The following is a 26,532-nucleotide window of genomic DNA, read 5'->3' as shown; positions in this document are numbered from 1 at the left end:
GTTCTGTGAGAAGCTGTATTATCAGCGCAAATATTAGTGCTTATAGAGAGTAAATAGTTGCTATTTGTTATTGAATAAAGGACTCCCAGGCCCTTCACACACACATACAAATAGAAAAAGACAGGATGTAACTAACAAAATAACATTTATAGAATTAATCATCTGACAAATACATGTTTCTATTGATTTTTATGCATAATTTCCTTGAGAAGCAAACTGATACTTTGATCCCATCTTTAGAGATGTATGATCCCATCTGTTTAGAGACACTAAGCAAGAATCAAAGCATTTGGATCCTAGTGATGAAACATAACTAGTAGTTAGGAGGTATGTGTTCCCTGGAGGGTGAGAGACAAGGTTTCAAATCCCAGGTTTGTCTTTTATAAGTGCTATTGTGTAATATTGGACAAGTTGCTCTCTACACCTCAGTGTCTCATCTATACAATCAAAATGATTATAACTATAATACTTCATGAAGTGGAATAAACTAGGTACATTCTAAAACAGACTAATGAAACAATAAAATTTAGTTATTATTTTCACTATTAGTTCTTGTTTCAGGAGATACAGGCTATGAATGACCATTTATGTCTCCGAGGCTCATTTTTCTCATTTTCAAAAATAGAATTTGCAAAACTTAAAAATGTTTTTATCTTTGAAGGTAGAGAATAGTTAGTGGTTGCTCTTACCATTTAGAGTATCTCAACACTGAAAAACAATAATTAGGACTCTATTCTATTTTCTCTTTTCCAAAGTAAGTAAACAATCTCATGGCTTTTAATACCATTAAGGTTGACATTTTTAATTTTATTCTCAATCAGAGACCAGCTTCATGAAGAGCACAAAATCTGACTTTGCTGTTATTAAGGAACACTGTCAAACACACAACTCCTCAGCTACCATGTCTTTTCTTTGCCATGTGGGTGGGTCAAGGGTAGTGGGAACAAACTAGTCTCTAATTGATCTTACTCTGCCATGGTGCATGTGGAGTCAGCAAAGTTGGTATCTCCTTTGAACTTTCACTATATTCTCTATATCTTTAGGTGAGATTCATTTATAACAGGAGATTTTTAAGTTTAGTTAAAAACAAACAAACAAACCTCAGTGTAGCTTAAATAAAGAAAGGATTTTATTGGCTTACTTATCTGAAAAGTTAGAGGCAGGCAATACTGGATCCAGTCTCCCCTAGGACTTCATGTCTCTGTCTCTCCGGAATGCTTTAATGATGTCAGTTTCCATACCAGAGCTCCAGATTCTGCTGTTAGGATAGTAAAATCACTACAGCATATTCAGACCACACATTTTTACAGTTTCCAATCCAAGAGAAAGTAGTGTGTGTCTTTTGCTATATCTTGAAATCTTGGAGATTACTTGTTTCCATTTATTTCAATCATCTTTCAGTGGCCAGAGAGGTTTGTTTTAGGCCATCAGTTCTACTCAAGCCATGTAGCTAAGAATGGGAAGAACAAAAAACATTGATGGAAAAAAAAGAATTGGACCTGAAGAAGCAGTCAGCAAATGTCTACTGACCTGTTTTAAGTTATACATTTTCATATTGAGAAAACCTGTCTGATAAATACCACCAGGAATACACCAGCAATAAAACAAATTTGGTTTATTTAATTTTCTGCAGTATTGGCAAACACTGTCCATGAGTAACACTGGGGCAGATAACTAAAAGGGAATGGGAAAGGACTTTTAATACGGCTTGCATTTCTGCCTAATGACTATTTCTAAGGAGCAATTTAGAGAAGCATGAAACATTGCTAGATGTTTGTCACAGCAGTCCTATTCAGGAGGCAGGAGAAACAAAGCAGGGCTAAGGAAATCATTGGTAAGGAAGCCATAATTTCTCAAACTATGTGTCCTTGGCCATGTCTAGTTGAAAACTTTCTTTTAATTTCCGTTAGAAATGCTATGGTCTGATTACTAGGCACACTAAGAAGATGACTTTGGGTTGTGTTTCTTCAGAAACCACAAAGTTAGGGTAAATGAGGAATGCTGTGAAAAAAAAACAAGAGTGAACCCCCCAAAAAATCCTCTTATTTGAAGAACTGAGGATGGAAATTAAAGCTACTTCAATTGTGACCCAAAATAGATCAGATCCTTTAAGCAAAGACAGAATGTTCTATTTTCACTGATTTAATTTCAAACAGTTACGTTTCTCACAGCTGAGAGTTTTAATCAACAAGGTTTCTCAGAACTAGGTGTTTGAAGTTAGTAAAAGAAGTCTTTACATATTCAAAATAGATAACTGCCACACTTAAAAAAAAAGATATTATTTTTTTAGTGCAGTTTTAAGTTCAAAGCAACATTGAGGGGAAGGTACAGAGATTTTTCCATATGCTCCCTACCCCTTATATGCATAGCTTCCCCAGTTGTCAATATCCCCCACCAGAGTGGCACATTTGTTATAATTGATGAACCTACATTCACACATCTAATCACTAAATGTTTACAATAAAGTCCACTCTTGGTGTCGTATATTCTATGGGTTTGGACAAATATATAATAACTGTACCCAACATTATAGTATCATACAGAATAGTTTGACCACCCTAAAAATTCCTTGTGCTCTGCCTAGTCATCCCTCTACCCACCCCCAGCCCCTAGAAACTACTGATTTTTTTTTCTCACTGTCATATGATTTTACCTTTTCCAGAATGTCATGTAGTTGGAATCATGACATTATAATGACTTTTGAGATTGGCTTCTTTTGTTTAGTAATATGCATTTAAGGTTCCTCCATGACTTTTCATGGCTTGATAGCTCATTTCTCTTTACCACTGAATGATATTCCATAGTCTGAATGTACCACGGTTTATCCATCCTCTACCAAAAATATCTTTGTTGCTTCTAAGTTTTGGCAGTTATGAATAAAGCTGCTATAAATATCTGTGTGCAGGTTTTTGTGTGGACATACATTTTCAACTCCTTCAGGTAAATACCAACGAGTTTAATTGCTGGATCATATGGCAAAAGTATATTTAGTTTCATAAGAAACCATCAAACTGGCTCTGCAATTTTGCTTTCCTACCAGCAATAAATGAGAGTTACTGTTAATTCATGTCCTGTCCAGAATTTAGTGTTGTCAGTGTTCTACATTTTGGCCATTCTAATAAGTATGTAATGGCATTTTGTTTTTTTTTTTTTTTCATTTTGTTGTTTTAATTAGCATTTTCCTGATGAGAAATGATGTGGAACATCTTTTCATATGCATATTTGCCATCTGTATATCTTTGGTGAAACATCTGTTTAAGGTCTTTGGCCTGTTTTCTAATTGGATAATTTTCTTCTTATTGTTGATTTTTAAGAGTTCTTTGTATATTTTGGAAAATATTCCTTTTTCAGATGGGTCTTTGTGAATATTTCCCAGTCTGTGACTTGTCTTCCTATTCTTTTGGCATTGTCTTTGGAAGAGCAAAACTTTTTAATTTAATGAAGTCCAGTTTATCAATTATTTCTTTCATGGATTGTGCATTTTTTGTTGTCTCTAAAAAGCCATCAACACAAGGTCATATAGGTTTCCTCCTTTTTTTTTTTTGAGTTTATAGTTTTGTGTTTTACATTTATTTAGGTCTGTGATCCATTTTGAGTTCATTTTTGTGAAGGGTGTGAGGTCTGTCTGAAGATTTAAAAAATTATTTTTTGCATGTGGATATCCAGTTGTTCCAGCACCATTTGTTGAAAAGACTATCTTTCCTCCATTGTACTGCCTTTGCTCCTTTGTCAGAGATCAGTTGAATGTATTTATGTGGATCTGTTTGTTTTCCCTATTCTGTTTCATTGATCTATTTGTCTGTTTTTGGCCAGTACCACACTGTCTTGGTTACTGTGTCATTAAAATAAGTCTTGACATTAGGTAGTGTCAGTTTTCCAACCTTGTTCTTTTCCTCCAATATCGTGTTAGCTATTCTGGGTCTTTTGTCTCTTCATACAGACTTTGGAATCAGCCCATCAATAGCCACAAAATAATTAGCTGATATTTTGGTTGGGATTACATTGAATCTATAAATCAATTTGGGAAGAACTAACCTCTTGACAATATTGAATCTTCCTATCTATGAACATGGAATATTTATTTATTCAGTTCTTCTTTGATTTCATTCATCAAAGCTTTGTTGTTTTCCTTATATACATCTTGTACATCTTTTATTAGACTTATACTTCAACATTTCATCTTTTTCGGGGTAATGTCGATAATATTATGTCTTTAATTTCAAATTCCACTTGTTTATTGCTGGTATATAGGAAAGTGGTTGACTTTTGTATATTAATTTTGTATCCTGAAACCTTGCTATAATTGCTTATTTCAGGAGTTTGTTGTTGTTGTTGTTGATTCTTCAGATTTTTTACATAAATAGTAATGTCATTTGCAAACAAAGACAATTTTTATTTCTTTTTTCCCAATCTGTATCTTATTTCCTTTTCTTATCTTATTACATTATCTAGAACTTCCAATATTATATTTAAAGGAATGGTGAGAGGGGATATCCTTGCCTTGAACCTGATCTTAGTGGGAAAACTGAGTTTCTCACCATTAAGTACTATGTTATCTATAGGTTTTTTATAGATATTCTTTATCAAGTTGAGGAATTCTTCTCTATCCCTATTTTACTGAGAGTTTTTATCATGAGTAGGTGTTTGCTTTTGTCAAATGCTTTTTCTGAATCTATTGATATGGTCATGTGATTTTTCTTCTGTATTCTATTGATGTGATGTATTATATTAATTTATTTTTAACTGTTGAACTAGACTTGCATACCTGGGATAAATCCCACTTAGTCATGAGGTATACTTTTTTTTTTATACATTGTTGATTTTGATTTGCTAATATTTTGTTGAAAATTTTTGCAGCTATATTTCATGAGTCTAGTGTTCTATTTTTGTAATATTTTTGTCTGGCTTTGGTATTAGGGTACTGTTGGCCTCATTAAATTAGTTAGGGATTGTGTCTTCTGCTTCTGTTCTCTGAGATTGTAGAGAATTGGTATAATTTCTTCCTTAAATGTTTGGTAGAATTCACCAAAGACCCAATCTGAGACACTCTATAACTTATTGTTAACTAAAATATCCATGAAAACCCTTAAATAACTTAAACATATGTGGTAAAAAAAAAAGTAGTACTATTCTTTGTTCTGTTTTTTAAATTTTGTTTTACCATGGACATTTAGTCTAAAAATTAACTTTAGGAACCTTTTATTCTGTCCTAATAATTTTTCATATAAGAAACCAGAGATGTGTATTGGTGAAATAACTTGCTCAAGTTCACAAGCTAATTAGTGCCAGACCTAAGAGTAGGTTCTCTCTCCACAATACTGCACTGTTACCAGCTAAGTGGCAACAAATAAGAAATGTTTGTACAGAAGGGTGCATGCTACAGTACTACTAGTTGTAAGAACTCACTCGGACAGAAGTTCCTTCCCTTAAATAATCCATCATCTTCTTCCATGGGTCTGCTATTTGTATGCCATTCATTTGGACAGTTTAATTATTGGTAGAATAATTTCAACTGCCATTGGAAAAAAAACTTTTTATTATTTTATCGGAAAAATATTAGCTACAGCTTTTTCCATCTGAAAAGAAAGAAAAAACACCAACTTATCAAGAAGGAAAAGTTGGAGGGCTATCTTCTTAACTATGATGATTTGGGAAGTAAAATCTCATTATGGGAAGAAAGGGGTGGGGTGGAGGGAAGGTGTTTGCCTTGATAGCTAAAACTGACTCATCACTGTCCCCGGTCCTTCTCGACGGATCTATTGATAGTTTCATTCATTCAACAGACACTTTTGAACATCATTTTGTGTCAGGCACTATTCTAAACTATAGAGATATATAGTAGCAGTTATTAAAGTAAACCAAGTCCTTGCCTTTAGAGAACATACTTTCTAGTGAAGGGAGGCAGAAATAATCCAATAAGGAAATAAATATATAACATTCCAAATAAAATAGGGAATGGGATTTGGGGGCATTCATTCAACATGTATTTATTTCACGTCTGTTATATGTAAGTGCAATCTCACCTCTTGGAAATGCAAAGACAGAAGTGTTTCATCCTTGGGAATTCACAGTGGGAAACACAGATGAATAAACAGGCAAAGTTAGATTAAAGCTTTATAGAAGAGCAAAAATGGAATATAGAAACTTATACATTCTGCCTTATTCTTTCCAGAGTTATGGTGATTGGGAAGATGCCATTAGCATAAGCTAGTTGGGAGAAAAGTAACTACCTGGTCAATTGGAAGCCCCACCCTGATGATCAGACCTCTCATTGCTGAACTTAGATAGATTTTTACTATAGCAAAGGAACTGTAAATAAAAGAACTGTGAAAGAACTATGGGTATTCTACAGAGTAACCCAGACTATTAGAAACATAATATGAGCCACAAATAAAAGCCACATATGTAGTTTAAATTTTTCTAGTTGCTTGATAAAAAGTGAAATGGATTTTAATAATATATTTTATTTAACTTGATATGTTCAAACTATTATCATTTCAACATTTAATTACTATAAACTTATGAATGAGATTTATATATTTTTCTTTCCATACTGTCTTCAAAATCTAGTACATATTTCCACCTAAGCACAGCTCATTTTGGACTAGTGATATTTCAATTGTTCAATAATTCATGTCTACCATATTACACAGCATAGCTATAGAACTTTCCATCTCAGCCTACCCTGCCTTTCTGCTGAGATTTTTATCTTAGACAATAAAGATATGTACAGATTTCAGCATAGAGTATGGATTTTCTAGATTGTTTTGATTACAAATTGCAGCTGGCAATTTTGGGGGCTTTTCTGTTTATGTTGAATATTTGGTTAATAGTTCTAATAAGTTACAAGGTAGTAGACATTCTTGTGTAGAGAAAAATGATGCTGTATCTGAATAAAATAAGCCGAATCTCTGTGAGCCTCCTACCCCTGCTAAATTACTGTAAAATTATTAATTATTTTAAGAATCAAACAAAAATTTTTCCTTTTTCTTTTTTTTTTTTTGGTCCAATAACAATGAGAGTATGAAGGTCAGGCTCAAGTGTCCCAAGATTTTCTGAAATTGTAAAACACAGTGTAACAGAGAAGAATCTGCATTTCTTCTGGTTTCTCATTGAATTACATAGTAACTAAGAACTGCCAACTTGCTGACTATATATATTTTTAAGTTCAAAAGGCAAAAGGTGAGTATTCACCTTTGACCTGCTTGTCAAAAACACTGAACAATTTTTTCTAGCTGCTGACAGTTTGAGTTTTTTCCTGCTTTGTCCTTACAGCCTTCTCTCACAGGTGTTTTCTTTCTATGCTTTTTCAGAGCATTTGTTCAGGTGATGCTTGAATTTATAAACTCACTAAAGTATAAGATCTAATTTAGTCAATCAGAACCAAGAGTCTGTAATCTGGAAAGGTAGATTTTAGGTATCACAATACAGTATAAATAACATACATCATTTAAAAAATAATCTATTTTTGATATTTAATTAGTAAGTTATTGGTAATTATGACTCAACATAACTATGGAAATACTAATAATGAAATATCCTCCAAATCTAAATGATATTCTTATAGGACACAAATTAAAAAGTTATTCTTTTATGTATATAATCTGACCAGAAAATGAAAAAAGTTAATTAATTATTCTTCACTGTAGTAATTTATGGTTAACTTCCATTTTTTGATTTTTCTAATTGAATAGTTAGTTGATAGCTATATAAAGAAATTTTTATTCCCCTATACTGTTTCCCTGCCTTTGTTTCAGGTCAAGTGGTATTGAAGCATTGATCTTTTGTAGGTTGCAATTTTCTCATTAATACAACTTGAGGACACCACTATGTTCACCCCAAAACAAGCTTAAATACAGTCATCAAATACATACAACAGAATGCGTTATAAACCTTTAACTTTTCTTTGGTGATTTACTGGGGAAATGTTTAAACCTCTCCAAGAATTTTAACATTCCTGAGTATATTTACTTCTATTTGTGTTGTGTTGGTCCACTTTACTTGAGATATTAACTTGAGAGAAAAGATGTGCCAAATTACCTTAGGCATGAAATACAAAATGTTAAAAGATTTTTCTTCTAAACACAATGTATTTTTTAAGTCAGTATTTAAAACTTAGGGGTTGACCAAGTTTACTAATTGAACATTTTTATTATTAGATTATAAAGTTGCTTAAACATGTCTATGTATGCCATTTATTTTATCCTGAGACTACAGATTTTTAACTTAAATCTATATTCTATGTTACTGGGTTGAACCTCTCTTTTAAATTATCATAATTACTTTTCCTTTGATGTATATTCCTCTTTTAAATTTCCTTTGGTATGAGAATCTGCAGATATTTTATAATGTAGTATTTGTTCCTCCGTATTATATTTGTTATAGCATGCTATGAAAACTACATTCAGACTTTTAAAATTTCATTCGACAGTTTTTTTTGTTTTGTTTTGTTTTTTTGATTTTTTTTTTTAACATCTTTATTGGAGTATAATTGCTTTACAATGGTATGTTAGCTTCAGCTTCACAACAAAATGAATCAGTTATATACATACATATATTCCCATATCTCTTCCCGCTTGCGTCTCCCTCCCTCCCACCCTCCCTATCCCACCCCTCCAGGCGGTCACAAAGCACTACTCAGCCATTCGACATTTTAATAGTAACTTCCTACAAAATTTTTAAGGAAAGCATCACTATTTTATAGTTAAAAAAGGAAGAATAGAATAAAGAGGCAATTCTAGAAATTCCAAATGGTCTATTCAGATCTAGAGGCAATTGCAGTAGATCATGTTGATTCGCCAGAGATCTAGTGTCCCAGTTAGCTAGTTATACAGGTAGACTCAGGCATCTGAAGTGTATTTTCAAACAATCATTTTTTATCTAGTTATTATAAGCCTATTCATTAGGTAGAAAGAAAACACAAAAAATTTAGTCATGGGATGAAAATGACAAAAGTAGGATATTTTATTGTTAGCTGTCTAAGGAAAAGAGCCAACATAGGTTCTCAGGATGTTTATTAAGACAAAGTCCTGATAAATAATTTTGACCAAATGAAAATATTTGAAAAGACAGGTAAACTGAGGTATAGAGATTAGACCAAATTATCTGAAAGAGTATTTGTTCAACAATTTTTTAAATTTTTTTATTCTGAGCTGAGTATAGATTCATAGGAAATTGCAAACACACACACACACAGACACACACACACACACACACGGAGATTACGCATGCTTCACCCACATTTCCCCAGTGGTAACATCATGAGTAATCATAGTATAGGATCAAAACCAGGAGATTGACATTGGTATATGCTACACAGAATTCATTTGTGTGTGTGTGTGCGCGTGTGTGTGTGTGTGTGTGTGTGTGATATGTAGTGCTATGCGTTTTTATCACATGTATGGATTCATGTAACTACCACCACACTCAAGATACAGATCTGTCACAGTACCACAAGGTCCATCAGACTAACCCTTCATAGACTCGCCCAAACGTTCTCTCATCTCCATCCCTAACCTCTGTAAACCACAAATCTATTGTCTATCTCTATAATTTTGCTATCCAGAAATGTCAAATAAATGGAATGATACAATATCTAATCTTTTGAAACTCGCTTTTTATTCACTCAGCAAACGCCCTTGAGATCCATCCAAGTTTTTGTATGAACTTCACATTCTCTTTCTCCTCTCTAGGATTTCAGTGCTAGACAGAGAGTCCTGTATTTGTCTGCAGGTCCTTGTGGCTCTATTCTTTTTTTTTTTTTTTTTTAAGTCTGTATTCTCTCTGTTTTTCAGATTATTCAGATTGGGTAAATCTTTGAGTTCACTGATTCTTTTTTCCATCATCTCATTCTGCTATTGAGCCTATCCATTGAGATGTTCTCCCCCAACCCCCTTTGGTTACTATATTTTTCAGATCTATGATTTCTTTTTGTTTCTTTTTTATATTCTCAATTCCTTTGACAAGATTTTCTATTTTTTCACTTGTTTCATGACTACTCATAATTGCTCATTGAAGCATTTTAATGATCACTACTTTAAAATCCTTGTCTGGTAACTACAGTTTCTCAGTAATCTCAATGTTGATGTCTCTCGATTGTGCTTTATACAAGTTGTTTATTTGTAAAAGAGAAATTATTTGCAAAAGAGATTTTTTTATTGTCATGTGACTATTTTGGATATTACGTTGTGAGACTCTGGAATCCATATAATCCTTTTTAGTAGGCAGTTGTCCTGTTTAGGATACATTGGAGTTAGATGAGGGTGAAGGTTCAGCTCCTCGTTGGTTCTTGTTGACACCAAGGTAGGGTGGGGCAGATCAGAGTACTGAGTAACCTTGCCTCACACAGCCTCATTCAGTCTTGTTGCTGCTGGATGCGAGTGAAGGCTCAGCTCCTCATTAGGTCTTGCTGGTACTGAGACATGGTAAGTTGAGTGCTAACTAACCCACCTTCTACCACATTGTTAGGTATTATTGCTGCTGACTGTGGTTGGTGGCTCAGCTCCCTGCTGGACCTTCATGAAATTTCCAAAGTAGGTGAATTAGAGCATTGCCTAATTCCTTCTTCTGTATAGAGGATTGAAGACCTACTCCCTGTTTAGGTACACTGACATTACCCTAGTAGTATAATTAGAGCATTGCCTCTTTATGCCAAGTAGGGGATGGAAGATCAACTCCTGTGGTTGGCAAACTCTAAAATTGTCCCTCAACATTTTTCTCTTTAATCCCCATGACCATAAGTATAGAGATATCTTGCCCATGATTATGTCATTACACAGTAAAATGGATTTTGCAGATGTAGTTAAGGTTTCTAATCAGTTGACTTTGAGATAATCAAAATGAAAATTATCCTAGTGGGTCTAATCTAATTATATGAACCCTTTAAAAGCAGAGCTACTTCTCTAGCTAGTAGCAGAATGGAAAGTCAAAGATATTCAAAGGAAAAAAAAAAGATTTCAGACATCTTTGCTGGTTTTAAAGATGGAAAGGGCCATGTTCATGGAGCATAGAGCAGCCTCAAGGGACTGAAAGCAACCCCTAAGCAACAGCAACCAATTATTAAAAGTAGGATTATGGTGGTTGATTATATGAATAAGATGCTTAAAGATTTTTCTGAGACATGCATATTAAGCTACCTGATTATGTCCCTTGAGTGGTATCCCTAGGCCACTACCAAGCCATCTGTTGTACAGAACCTTGTATTATGTGACTCTCAAGATGTTGATCTTAATTTAATTACCTAAGGATGGCCCAGGTCATTGCTTTATTACTAAAAGAGTAATCCGAAGTTTCTAAGTTATCCTAACTCTTAGTGGAATTTAAAAAATAATAATCACAATTTGTTTTCTCTAACTGAGTGCTGTGATAGCAGAATGTGAATGAGAAAAATCATAAATGAGGATGATCTGTGGAGATAGATCTGATTTTATGCTGGGTACAAAGAATATGGCTTAGAATAATTTGGTTTGTTTTTCACTGAATCACCATTTTTTATATGAATTGTCATTTTAAAACTTTATTATTGCATAGATTTTGTAGATATGATCCTTTGTCAATACAAAGACTCAATAATGGAGCAGAGGAACAAATGCAAAATAAAACTTTAAAGGATTTTCCTATCTCCGTATCTTTGATGGCAAGGGCAGTGAGCAACAGTATTAAGAGCACATAGATCCAGAAAAGGTGGGAGAATCTCCTGCTAAAGGATTCTTGAAGAAGTTTCATTGCAAAGTTAATTTTATACAAGGAATGCTCACAGGAACAGTCAGGATTTCAAGGCTGCTTATCCAAAGTTTTAAAATCTATTACAGTACAAAAGTGAAATACAGACTTTAGTGGAAGAAGCAATAATTTCCTGAATGTTAAAGAAAACACTTAACAGTTATATAAAAGTAGGAGTAAACTTTATTTACAACTGCAGCTATATTCTCAAATTCAGTATTGAAATCAATCAAGACTGAAAAGCGAAAGTGTCATTTACAAGCTATTCCCTCATGGTTCCTTTTTACTCAAATCACATTTGGAGCCTGTCTTCTGTGATAGAAGGTAACATTTACTGCATGTACTGGGTGGCATTTGCAATATGCCCTTACTGAAATCCCAAATCATATTTATAAAGAAAGGTTCAATCAAAAAACATTTTCAACCCATTTACTGATACATACTTTATAATCTTCAGTACTTTCCCTGTTTCCTAATATACAAGTTTGTTACAAACTGACTATCATGCAAAGGAGAAGAAAATAATAATTTTTACATGGCAAGAACACAAGATTTCAAGCTGATTTTTACGTTTGTGAATATGTGTCGTTGGCTAGATTTGCTTAAACATTCCCTGAAATGAATTCAAGACTGTTTTCAGGTAGCAGATGAAAAAGCATATGTGAGAATAAAGATCCTATATTTGTGTTACTGCAGAGTTACCTCCATAGATATATTATATATAAAAAGTAAATCAAAAAATAAGGCTAAAAAATTGTTTCCTGAGCATCTACAAAATTTATTATAAATCTGTTGTTCCCTTTCCAACATTAGATGTTTGTGTGTTGTTACTAAAACTATTTATGCACAAGTGAAGATTTTCAAAGTGCAGGAGGATTTAGGGTGGAGAAATGGAAGAATGTATTGAATCCAATGATATACAACTATATACTTTTCAAAATAGGCTCAATTTTTTTACCTTAAATGGGTTAAACTTTGCTATGACTACAAAGTAAATAAGAATTGCATATTCATGCATATCTTAAAATGAAGATTTTGAATATAAAATATATACATTTCATATATGGCAAACCTTTGAAATTAATGAAAATTAAATTAAGGTCTAATAAATACCTAATTTTAGCTGGGTAGCTATTTGAAGAATAAAATGAAGCTGGATTTCTCTGTCTCTATATCAGAAATAATTCTGGCTGACTCAGAATTTTAAACAAAAAAGGCAGCTACTAAATAAATTATGAGTGAATATTCATTGTGGAAAAGTGACACAAATTCCAACAGAGCCTTATGTTGAAATAAAATCATCACAAAAAATTATGGAAGATAAATTCAAAATCTAGTTCTATGGTTAAAAGAGATAATATGCACATTCTTTTTATTATAAAATAAACAGTAATAAATCAGTAAAAGGAACATCCCAAATAGAGTAAAAAATGAAATGAATTATACAACAAATGATCAACCTCACTAATAAAGAAGTTAAAAATAGATTTCAAAAAGTACCTTCCCCATCTATCTATTTATATTTCTCTATACCAATATATATGTTCACATTTCATCAACAGTCACATAAAAGAACTTTCTTTTCTCCATGCCAACAACAGTCTTAATTATTTTTGTCAATCTTATATGGATGGGCAAAGATAAGCAAAGACAAAATTATTGTTGGCATGGAGAAACAAATCTCTTTATATGCTGTTGATGGAATGTGAACTCAATTTCTACATCATTTTAAATCATTTATTAAAAGACAAACATTTTAAAGAGTTTGCCACATTCTCATCTTTAGAATATCACAAACATATTTGCATGAATGGGACAGTACAGGCATCTATATACTGTTGACCCTTGAACAATACTGGGGTTAGGGGCACCAACCCTCTACACCAACCAGCTGAGGACCCGTGGTACATATTTATTGAAAAAAAAATCTGCATGCAAGTGGACCCGCATTTCAGACCAGTGTTGCTCAAGGTCAACTGTAGAAGGTTTTCAGTTTTTCACATCATTGTTTGTGCTCTTCCTCTTTGATAGATTAATAAATGAAATATGACCCACCCATATGACTGTATCAATTTGTAGCAACAACAAACTGATGTTCAGAATTTAGTGTTAAACAGCAAACAAAACATTGTAAAATACTTAGTATAGTATCAGGATGTTTATTAAAATATGCTGTAATAATATATGACTTATTATCATGCAAGCATATTGAAATGAATTAATCATATTTCATCATTTATTTCACAAATACTTTGAGACTCCACACTGTGTCAATCATGTGGTTCTTTCTCTTTATGTCATTATTATGCAACCATATGATTATTAATTATTTTGTAATAGTTGTGCAAATAGTTGGTACATATATATCTACATGGTAAAAATAAGCAATAAAATGACCATCTTTTTTTTTTGTGGTACGTGGGCCTCTCACTGTTGTGGCCTCTCCCATTGCGGAGCACAGGCTCCAGACGCGCAGGCTCAGCGGCCACGGCTCATGGGCCCAGCCGCTCCGCGGCATGTGGGATCCTCCCAGACCGGGGCACAAACCCGAGTCCCCTGCATCGGCAGGCGGACTCAACCACTGCGCCACCAGGGAAGCCCTAAAATGAACATCTTTTAATCCACAATCCAACTTAATTGGAACTTTGCTAATAACACTGCATCATCTTCTGTGCTTCTCCAAATTACCATCAAATGCCTCATTTTATTTTAATTATTATTCCCAAACTGTGTGTGTCATTCCCTTACTTTTCATTTTAATATTTTTCAAAGTATAATATTCATATAAGAAACAAGTAAGCGACCAGTTTGATGATTTTCACACTTACACAATAAAGCAATACAAATACAAAAACAAAAAAATAACAACAATCCCCAGATGGAGAAACAGAACTTTACTAGCACCCAAGAAGCTACTCATTCCCCCTTTAAGTCAATATTTTCTTTGAATGGTAACCACTTCCCTATCTTCTTACACACTGTATCACTTTTGCCTGTTTTGGAATTTTATATAAATAGAATTATAGTGTTTTGTTTCTTTTGTTCAATATTATTTGTAAATTTCGCCTATCTTGTTCAATGAAGCAATGGCTTATATAGTCTCGTTAGATAGCTGTTTGTTATAATGTAGTCTAATTTATTGTTTTTTTCTCATTTACAGTTTGTACTTTTGCATCGTGTCTTATACCCTGTGACTATAAAGATAGCATATATTATATTTAAATTTTTTTATTGCTTACAGTATTTAAATTTAAATCAATGACCAATGTGGAATTATTTTCTATGTATGCTGTGAGTTAGGGTCACAAGTTTCATGTTTTTCCTAAGGATTTTCATACTGAATAACCCATGCCTTTTCCCATACCTGAAACCCACACTTTCATCACTGCATTCCCACATCACTCTTACATGGTTTATTTAGAGTTACACATATGATATGGCTGCATAAAATCACTGAAGCCTCTTCGGCTTACAACTAAATCTTTGGATAAAATACAAAAAATCTCCTTGGAAAGAAAAAGAGACTCTGCATTGACAAATTGTAGAGAAATAGAAAGGAACTAGCTACCTTTTGCACTCTCTGTAGTCATGAACAGAACATGATCAAAAGGCATTACACTGGCCTTCTGTTTCACGATGAGGCCTGTGTATACTCACTTCCCCATCAGCATCGTTATTCAAAACAACGGGTCTCTTGTTAAAATTTCAAATTTCTTGGGCAAAAATATATCCACAGGGTTCAGATGAGGCCAGGCATTGCTTCTTCAGTATCTCAAGCACCAGAAAAATATGTTAATTCCTGAAGGAAACGATATTAAACTTGTATCAGATTCAGCTGCTTTGATTCAGCAAACCCCAAGTTAAAAACACGGATATCAGAAAATTTTTGCATAGTATTTATGTTGCTGAAAAAGGATGTTCAGCAGGCTGATGATTAAGACCTAAGTTGTCCAGCTACAAAAACAGTAAGGTGCTGGATGATTCCTGTTTATGATATATTTTTTTTTTTTTTTTTTTTTTTTTTTTTTTTGCGGTATGCGGGCCTCTCACTGTTGTGGCCTCTCCCATTGTGGAGCACAGGCTCCGGACACGCAGGCTCAGCGGCCATGGCTCACGGGCCCAGCTGCTCCGCAGCATGTGGGATCTTCCCGGACCGGGGCACGAACCCGTGTCCCTTGCATCGGCAGGCAGACTCTCAACCACTGCGCCACCAGGGAAGCCCTGTTTATGATGTTTTAAAGACACAATTAATGCCCTGTGTCAGAAAAAAAAAAGTTAATAAGCAGCTTTTCATTCTTTGAATGGACCAGGCACATTTCCTACTTCTCTGACCTCAAGTTGGAGGACCAGGTCATTTTGTTCTGGGCAGGGTAGAAGGGATTACTGATTACCTCCTCTTTCCACTTGGTTTCTGTGCAGGATGGCATCCTTCTGGCCATAGGCTTATACATCCACCTGAGCAGTGTCTATAATGCTGGGGTTGGCTCCATCTTTGACAGAGTTCTGACTGAGCTGGTGTTCAAAATGAAGCAGGTGGATAAGTTGTAGCTGGGAATCCTGCAAGCCATTGTGCGTTTAACCCAGATGCCAAGGGTCTGTCCAAGCTCCCAGAGGTTCTGTGGAAGTTTATGTTATTCTTGAGGCCTATACCAAGCAGAAGTATCTGGAAAAACCAGACAGCTTTGCAAAACTGCTGCTGTGCCCCCCCGTCCTGCACTCCATCAGCTTGAAATGCCTGGAGCATCTCTTCTTCAAGCTCATGGGGGACATGCCCATTGACACCTTCCTCATGGAGATGGAGATCCTGCTGCAGTTCACCTGAGCCTCACCAGTTACAGCCTCCTCTACCTCATAATTGTTTATGATAAATGTAAACAAGTATAATCAGATTGTAGAGGGAAGAAAAAATTTGGAGAAGTCGAGCACATTAGGGAAATGAAGATATTAAGGGAATAAAAAAAGGTATTCTGAAATGAATGAAAAGTAAGAGCATTTGCACTAGCAAACTTACTGTATGAGAAATGTTAAAGAAATTTCTTTAGGCTGAGGGAAAGTAATACCAGAGGGAATCCTGGGTCTTTAAGAATGAAGAAAGACCAGAAATACTAAACACCTAGTTAAATACACTAGACTATTTTTTGTTTTAATTTCTTTAAAATATAAACACATATTGACAGCAAAAAGTATAACAATGTCCAATGGGACTTTCAGCATATGTACTAGATTTAACAACTATAAGATAAAGCTTATGGGGGTATAAAGAGACTTCAATGGCAGCAAACATCCTATATTTTATTGAAGTAGTACAACATTATTCTGAGACGACTGTGAACACTTGAATATGTGTATTTAAATTCCTAGAGTAAGAAAAAGTTATACAAAGAGATATAGCCAAAAATCTAATAGATACCTTAAAATACAGTGATCCAAAAGAAGGGGTAAAAGGTAAAACAGAGCACCAAAAATCAGAAGAGAGAAACAGAAAACAAGCAATAAATGAGACTATATCAACCACATGAGACTATATATAACCATAACAATAATTACATTAAATTTTAGTGGTCTAAGCACCAAGAACCAGAGACTGACAGAGGTAGATTAAAATGTAGAACTGCATGATATGTGGCCTACAAGAAAAAGATTTTAAATATAAAGTCACAGGTCGATTAAAAGTAAGGAAATGGAATGTCTTACCATACAAACAGTAAGCTTAATAAGATTGGAGCAGCTGTCTTAACATCAAATAAAACAGACTTCAAGACAAAGAATATTACCAGAAATAACGTAGGACATTTTATAATGATAAAAGTTAGAAATCTTCAACAGCACATAATTCAAAATGTATATGCACCTCAAATAAAATAGCTTCAAAATATACAAATCAAAAATTGAATGAATTGCAGAAAGGGACAATTCAACAAACATAGGAGATATTAACATCCCTCGCTCAACAACTGATAGAATAACAAGACAAATCATTAAAGATATAGGAGATCTTAGCACTATTAATCACTAGAAATATTATTTATTACATTATCACATTCAATATAATGTATACTCAACACACATTCTTTTCTATGGAAAAGAATGCTATTTAGATTGACCATATACTGGACTATAAAATAATACTCTAAATTTAAAAGGATAAAATACATAAAGATTTTATTCTCTGACCAAAAGAGAGTCAAATTAAAATAAGATATGTAGGGCTTCCCTGGTGGCACAGTGGTTGAGAGTCCGCCTGCTGATGCAAGGGACACGGGTTCGTGCCCCGGTCCGGGAAGATCCCACATGCCGCGGAGCAGCTGGGCCCGTGAGCCATGGCCGCTGAGCCTGCGCGTCCGGAGCCTGTGCTCCGCAATGGGAGAGGCCACAACAGTGAGAGGCCCGCGTACCGCAAAAAAAAATAAAAAATAAAAGATATGTAGACCTGTGTCCCAAATATCTAGAACTTAGTAAAATACATCTATATAATTCATGGGTCAAACGATACACTCCTGTATCATAGATGAAATCAGAAAGGAAATTAGAAAATAGTTTAAACTGAATGACAATTGAAATCCAGCTGATCAATATTTGTTTGAATCAGCTAAAGAAACACTTGGTGGGACACTCATAGCTTAAAATGTTTATATTAGGAAAGAAAAATAATCTAGAATAAATTATCTATGGTTCCAAATTAAGGTATTAGAAAAAGAAAAGCAAAGTAAATAGAATTAAAGAAATAATAAATAGGGCTTCCCTGGTGGCGCAGTGGTTGAGAGTCCACCTGCCGATGCATGGGACCACGGGTTCGTGCCCCGGTCTGGGAAGATCCCACATGCCATGGAGCGGCTGGGCCCATGAGCCATGGCCACTCAGCCTGCGCGTCCGGAGCCTGTGCTCTGCAACGGTAGAGGCCACAACAGTGAGAGGTCCACGTACCACAAAAAAAAAAAAAAAAAAAAAAAAAAAAAGAAAAGAAAGAAATAATAAATAGAAGAGCATATATAAATGCAATGAAAACAGGCAACAGAGACAATTAGAAAAGCTAAAAATGTGTTTTGATATGATCAGTGTCATCGATAAATTCCTAGGTAGACTAATTAAGAGAAAAAGAGGTAACACAAATCATCATTATTAAGGTGGCTATTGTTATAGATATTATAGGAATTAAGATGTAATAATTGAATACTATGAACAACTTTATGCCAACAAATTTGATAACTGAGATGAATGGACATATTTCTTGAAAAAGATAAATTATCAAAATTGACACAACCCCTCCCCCGCAAAATTTGAGCTCTATATCTATTGAAGAAATTGAATCTGTTATCAAAATAACTCCAAAAAATTTTCAAGATCCAGATGATTTTGCTGGTGAATTTTATTAAACACTTAAGGAAGAAATAACACATTTAAAATAAATCTTTTCAAAAAATAAATGAGGAGGGATGACTGATCAGTTCTTTTAATGAAGCCATTATAAACCTGATATTAAAATCTGACAAAGAAATTGGAAATACAGAAGGAAGCAAGGAAGGAAGGGAGGGTGGGAGGGAGGAAAGGAAAAAGAAAATTACAGAAATGGCTTATTGAGACATGCAATAGCAAGGATAAATATCAATATCATTGGTACATAGTTTATGATTCCATTTACATAAAGTTGTAAAATATTTATATGTGCTAATTACTGTACTTAATATATCTTAATAAAGTTATAGCCTATAACGTTATAGGAAAGTGCCTAATAGAGCATATAACAAGTGTTAAATTTTCAGTAAGTTATTATTGTATTAGTAGTTTCTTTGGGTTGCCATAACAAAATGTCATAAACTGGGTGGTTTAAACAACAAAAATTCGTTGTCTCAAAGTCTGGATGTCTGAAATCGAAGTGATGGCAAGGCTGGTTCAGTCTGAGGGCTGTGAGGGAAAATCTGCTCCATGCCCCTTCCCAGTTTCTGGTGAATTGCTGTCAATCTTTAGCCTTCTTTGGCTTTCTGATACTTCACTCCAATCTCTGTTTCTATCTTCACGTGGTATTCTCCCTGTGTGCCTGTCTGTCCCTGTGCCTAATTTCCACGTGTTATAAGAAAACTGGTCACATTGAATTAGGGCCCACCTAATGACTTCATTTTAACTTGTTTACCTCTGTAAAAATTCCTTCCAAATAAAGTCACAATCAAAGATATTGGGAGATTGGGAGTTAGGGCTCCAACATATCTTTTTTGAGGGATAACAGTGAAACCCCTTGGAGGAAGGAATACATTTCAAGAAATGGAAAAATCATTTAAAAAATTAAAAGTTTTTTTTTTTTTATATTGAAAAAAAATTCTCTCTCCAGATTCTCTGTTTATACATCACATTTATGAGGACCATTTGTTCACCCAACTCTAGCCGGTGGTGTTTGAAAGCCACCCTGGTACTGTCCAAAATTAATCTAGACCAACTCCTCTTTATATGCTTGATCTTGCTGTATAAAAAAATTGCTCTTCAACTTCTTGTTCTGTAAATACATCTTCATACTTAGCATTTGTCTGGCTACTTTGATGAACGACCAGGTTTGGGTTCACTTTTCTGCTTGACTTGGTTGCTGTCATCTAGGAAACCACTTTTGGTATTTCTGGCCTTTTCCCTAGGCCCTTTTGTGTTCATCTATCAAGTCCAGTTTTAGTACCATGAAAATGACTGGCTTTACACATCCTCTGTTCAGTCTCCCACAGAAAATGCCCTTACTGATATTTCTGAACAAAGCAAAACAATTCTGTGCTCTGTTCCATGTGACAGCACTTGAAAATATTTGAAGAGAACTATTTTATGCTTTTAATATACTACTTTTTCTTTTGAATTGCCCATCTAAGCCTTGTTTTTCTTGAATTCTTACATATCCTACAAGGATAAACTCAAACATTACCTATCTAAAAATTCTGCAAACCTCAAATCCTGGCTGTGTTCATCATGACTTCTACCGAGTTGTAGTTCTTTGCATGCCTTAGATTATCTATTTTAAGTTATTGTAATTATTTAATCTTATTTTACCCACAATGCTATCTGCCTCTTGAGTAAGGATATCTTGCTTAAATCATCTTTTTGATTCCAGGGCAAAGGATTAAAATGAAAATGAAAACTTACAGGCAATCAGTAAATTAACTTTGAATGAATGAATGAATAAAAGGGTCATGAGCTCTGTAAGCATTATCTTCAAGTTGAATAGTCATCAGTTCTCCAATATCTTATTATATTAGGTCTACTATCTGTCTGGTTAAACGTCTGAGTGCAGGCTCATTAGTCCATGCTTTGCTTAAAATTCAGTGAGCAGACTGAACAAAATGATCTTGAAATACAACTTCCAGTTAGAACTTACTGCAAGTTTTTGTTCTGAGAATGACACAACATTAGTTAGGATAATCTAGATTTTGGTGAAATATTGTACCTGTGATGGTTAATTTTATATGTCAACATAACTGGGCTAAGGGATGTCCAGATAGCTAACCAGTTAGGATTAAGGTTAGGGTTAGGGTTAGCTAACATTATTTCTGGGTGTGTCTGTGAGGGTACTTCCAGAAGAGATTAGCATTTGAATCTATAGACAGAGTAAAGAAGATTGCACTCACCTGTGCAAGTGGCATCATCCAATGCACTGAGGGTCTGAGTAGAACAAAAAAATGGAGGAAGAGAAAATTTGCTCTTTGCCTGAGTTGGGACGTCTGTCATCTCCTGCTCTCTAACATTGGTGCTCTTAGTTCTCTGGCCTTCAGACTTGGACTGGGACTTATTATCCTCCCCCTCTCCCCACTCCCCCTTCTTGGGCCTTTATACTTGGACTGGGACTTAAACACCATTGGCTTCCCTGGTTCTCAGGCCTTCAGACTTGGTGCTCTGGAAGATACCAGATGTGGGACTTCTCAGCCTCCACAACTGCATAAGCCAATTCCTATAAAAATATAGATATATAAAGATTATATACAGACCTCTCTCTATATATACATACATATATACATATATATGTAATTGGTTCTGTTTCTCCAGAGAATCCTGACTAATACAGTACCCAAATTTTAACTATTTTAAAAATGCTGTAATTATTTCTCAGGTAACATTGCAGGCTTGGGCAGACATACTCTGAATATTTATTTGGGGCCTAGAGTAATAGCAGGCCTTTTATCCTCTATATGTCACATGCAAATTCACTTTTGAGTGAATGCAAAATGCAAATTCATTTATTTCTGATCTGATCTTTATGATTTCTTCCCTTCTGCTAACATTGGTGTTTTTTGTTCTTCTTTCTCTAATTGCTTTAGGTGTAGGGTTAGGTTGTTTATTTGAGATGTTTCTTGTTTCTTAAGGTAGGATTGTATTGCTATAAAGGTCCCTCTTAGAACTGCCTTTGCTACATCCCATAGGTTTTGGGTTCTTGTGTTTTCATTGTCATTTGTTTCTAGGTATTTTTTGATTTCCTCTTTGATTTCTTCAGTCATCTCTTAGATATTAAGTAGTGTATCCTTTAGCCTCCATGTGTTTGTATTTTTTACAGATTTTTTCCTGTAATTGATACCTAGTCTCGTAGCGTTGTGGTTGGAAAAGATACTGGATATGATTTCAGTTTTCTTAAATTTACCAAGGCTTGATTTGTGACCCAAGGTATGATCTATCCTGGAGAATGTTCCATGAGCACTTGAGAAGAATGTGTATTCTGTTGTTTTTGGATGGAATGTCCTATAAATATCAGTTAAGTCCATCTTGTTTAATGTATCATTTAAAGCTTGTGTTTCCTTATTTATTTTCATTTTGGATGATTTGTCCATTGGTGAAAGTGGGGTGTTAAAGTCCCCTACTATGATTGTGTTACTGTCAATTTCCCCTTTTATGGCTGTTAGTATTTGCTTTATGTATTGAGGTGCTCCTATGTTGGCTGCATAAATATTTACAATTATTATATCTTCTTGGATTGATCCCTTGATCATTATGTAGTGTCCTTCTTTGTCTCTTGTAATAGTCTTTGTTTTAAAGTCTACTTTGTCTGATATGAGAATTGCTACTCCAGCATTCTTTTGATTTCCATTTGCATGGAATATGAACAGACCAACCACAAGCATTGAAATTGAAACTGTGATTAAAAATCTTCCAACAAACAAAAGCCCAGGACCAGATGGCTTCACAGACGAATTCTATCAAACATTTAGAGAAGAGCTAACACCTCTCCCTCTCAAACACTTCCAAAATATAGCAGAGGGAGGAACACTCCCAAACTCATTCTACAAGGCCACCATCACCCTGATACCAAAACCAGACAAAGATGTCACAAAGAAAGAATGCTACAGACGAATATCCCTGATGAACATAGATGCAAAAATCCTCAACAAAATACTAGCAAACAGAATCCAACAGCACATTAAAAGGATCATACACCATGATCAAGTGGGGTTTATCCCAGGAATGCAAGGATTCTTCAGTATACTAAAATCAATAAATGTGATACACCATATTAACAAATTAAAGGAGAAAAAACATGTGATCATCTCAATAGATGCAGAGAAAGCTTTCAACAAAATTCAACACCTATTTATGATAAAAACCCTCCAGGAGATAGGCGTATAGGGAAGTTTCCTCAACATAATAAAGGCCATATATGACAAACCCACAGCAAACAGCGTCCTCAATGGTGAAAAACTGAAACCATTTCTACTAAGATCAGAAACAAGACAACGTTGCCCACTCTCACCACTATTAATCAACATAGTTTTGGAAGTTTTAGCCACAGCAATCAGAGAAGAAAAAGAACTAAAAGAAATCCAAATCAGAAAAGAAGAAGTAAAGCTGTCACTGTTTGCAGATGACATGATACTATACATAGAGAATCCTAAAAATGCTACCAGAAAACTACTAGAGCTAATCAATGAATTAGGTAAAGTAGCAGGATACAAAATTAATGCACAGAAATCTCTTGCATTCCTGAACACTAATGATGAAAAATCGGAAAGTGAAATTAAGAAAACACTCCCATTTACCATTGCAACAAAAAGAATAAAATATCTAGGAATAAACCTACCTAAAGAGACAAAAGACCTGTATGCAGAAAATTATAAGACACTGATGAAAGAAATTAAAGATGATACAAATAGATGGAGAGATATACCATGTTCTTGGATGGGAAGAATCAACATTGTGAAAATGACCGTACTACCCAAATCAATCTACAGATTCAATGCAATCCTTATCAAAGTACCACTGGCATTTTTCACAGAACTAGAACAAAAAATTTCACAATTTGTATGGAAACACAAAAGACCCCGAATAGCCAAAGCAATCTTGAGAATGAAAAACAGAGCTGGAGGAATCAGGCTCCCTGACTTCAGACTATGCTACAAAGTTACAGTAATCAAGACAGTATGGTACTGGCACAAAAACAGAAATATAGATCAATGGAACAGCATGGAAAGCCCAGAGATAATCCACGCACATATGGTCACCTTCTCTTTGATAAAGGAGGCAAGAATATACAATGGAGAAAAGACATCCTCTTCAATAAGTGGTGCTGGGAAGACTGGACAGCTACATGTAAAACAATGAAATTAGAACACTCCCTAACACCATACACAAAAGAAACTCAAAATGGATTAAAGACCTAAATGTAAGCCCAGACACTATCAAACTCTTAGAGGAAAACATAGGCAGAACACTCTATGACATAAATCACAGCAAGATCCTTTTTGACCCACCTCCTAGAGAAATGGAAATAAAAACAAAAATAAACAAATGGGACCTAATGAAACTTCAAAGCTTTTGCACAGCAAAGGAAACCATAAACAAGACGAAAAGACAACCCTCAGAATGGGAGGAAATATTTGCAAATGGTGCAACTGACAAAGAATTAATCTCAGAGATTTACAAGCAGCTTATGCAGCTCAATATCAAAAAAACAAACAACCCAATCCAAAAATGGGCAGAAGACCTAAATAGACATTTATCCAGAGAAAACATACAGATTGCCAACAAACATGAAAAGATGATCAACATCACCATCATTAGAGAAATGCAAATCAAAACCACAATGAGGTATCACCTCACACCAGTCAGAATGGCCATCATCAAAAAATCTACAAACAATAAATGCTGGAGAGGGTGTGGAGAAAAGGGAACCCTCTTGTACTATTGTTGGGAATGTAAATTGATACAGCCACTATGGAGAACAGTATGGAGGTTCCTGAAAAAACTAAAAATAGGACTACCATACAACCCAGCAATCCCACTACTGGGCATGTACCCTGAGGAAACCATAATTCAAGAAGAGTCATGTACCAAAATGTTCATTGCAGCTCTATTTACAATAGTCCGGACATGGAAGCAACCTAAGTGACCATCACCAGATGAATGGATAAAGAGGATGTGGCACATATATACAATGGAATATTACTCAGCCATAAAATGAAACAAAATTGAGTTATTTGTAGTGAGTTGGACGGACCTAGATTCTGTCATATAGAGTGAAGTATGTCATAAAGAGAAAAACAAATACCGTATGATAACACATATATATGGAATCTAAAAAAAAGAAATGGTCACGAAAAACCTAGGGGCAAGACGGGAATAAAGACACAGACCTACTAGAGAATGGACTTGAGGATATGGGGAGGGGGAAGGGTAAGCTGTGACAAAGCAAGAGAGAGGCATGGACATACATACACTACCAAACGTAAAATTGATAGCTTGTGGGAAGCAGCCGCATAGCACAGGGAGATAAGCTTGGTGCTTTGTGACCACCTAGAGGTGTGGGATAGGGAGGGTGGGAGGGAGGGAGATGCAAGAGGGAAGAGATATGGGGACATATGTATATGTATAACTGATTCACTTTGTTATGAAGCAGAAACTAACACACCATTGTAAAGCAATTATACTCCAATAAAAATGTTTAAAAAAAAAAAAAGCCAGCACCTGCATTTTATTTCTCACTAGAAGGAGTCCTTTCCTAATTTCTAAATTTAAAGTACATTTCAATCATTTTGTGGTATACCTTTCTATCAAGTTGTGGAAGCTTACTTCTATTGATAAGTTGCTGAGATGTTTCAGTGAAATCCTAGTCTTTGTATTTTGCATTGATTTTATGTTTCTCACCTTAAAATGTTAATATATTTAATAACTTTTATATTTATTTTAATTATAAATTATACTTGCATTTCTGAGACTGATTGAACCTGATCATGATATATACTTAATTTATGAAATTTTGTTGCATTCAGTGTGCTCATATTTTATGCACAACATATTTATGATAACTTGTGAAATTAGATGATAATTTTAATTTATCACATGATTCATTCCTGCCTTTGGTATCCAAGATGTACTTGCTTTATGTAATGAACCTGGGGACATTCTGTTTTTTTTCTTATCTCAATGTTTATATGAGATTGATAATATATATTACTTGAAGTTTTGATAAAACTTTCTGATAAAAACATCCGAGTGTGATGGTTTGTTTTGGGGGAGAATTTTAAATATTTATTTGATTATTTAATACTTATAAAACACCATATATTTCTAGTTTTTATATAAGCTTGGTAAGTTATATTTCTAGAAAGGTGTACATTTTGCTTGTTGTCAAATTTATAGCATCTATATTTTCATAAAACCATGAAATGATGGTTTTTAAAAGTCTTTACTGCTAGTATTATTTTTTCATATTCTTTTTTTACTCTTTGATCTATCTTGCCAGAAGTGTGCCACTTTTATTAGTTGTTTCAAGGAAATGTCCTTTTAGTCTATATTTAATATTTCATTAAGCTTTTTTTCTTGTTTTATTTCTAGATTGTCTAGTTTTCTTTTAATATTCATCTA

At 34.5% G+C, this 26,532-nt stretch overlaps 1 pseudogene; it reads left to right on the top strand.

The window, feature by feature from the left end:
• Positions 1 to 16,543, top strand: part of LOC132519084 (retinoic acid receptor RXR-gamma-like) — a 50,572-nt pseudogene extending 34,029 nt beyond the window's left edge.
• The last annotated feature ends 9,989 nt before the right edge of the window (positions 16,544 to 26,532 follow it).

Source organism: Lagenorhynchus albirostris, chromosome 4 (assembly GCF_949774975.1).
Source record: "Lagenorhynchus albirostris chromosome 4, mLagAlb1.1, whole genome shotgun sequence".
Lineage (NCBI taxonomy): Eukaryota > Metazoa > Chordata > Mammalia > Artiodactyla > Delphinidae > Lagenorhynchus > Lagenorhynchus albirostris.
Note: the sequence above shows the minus strand (reverse complement) of the source record. Positions and strands in the feature narration are given on the sequence as shown.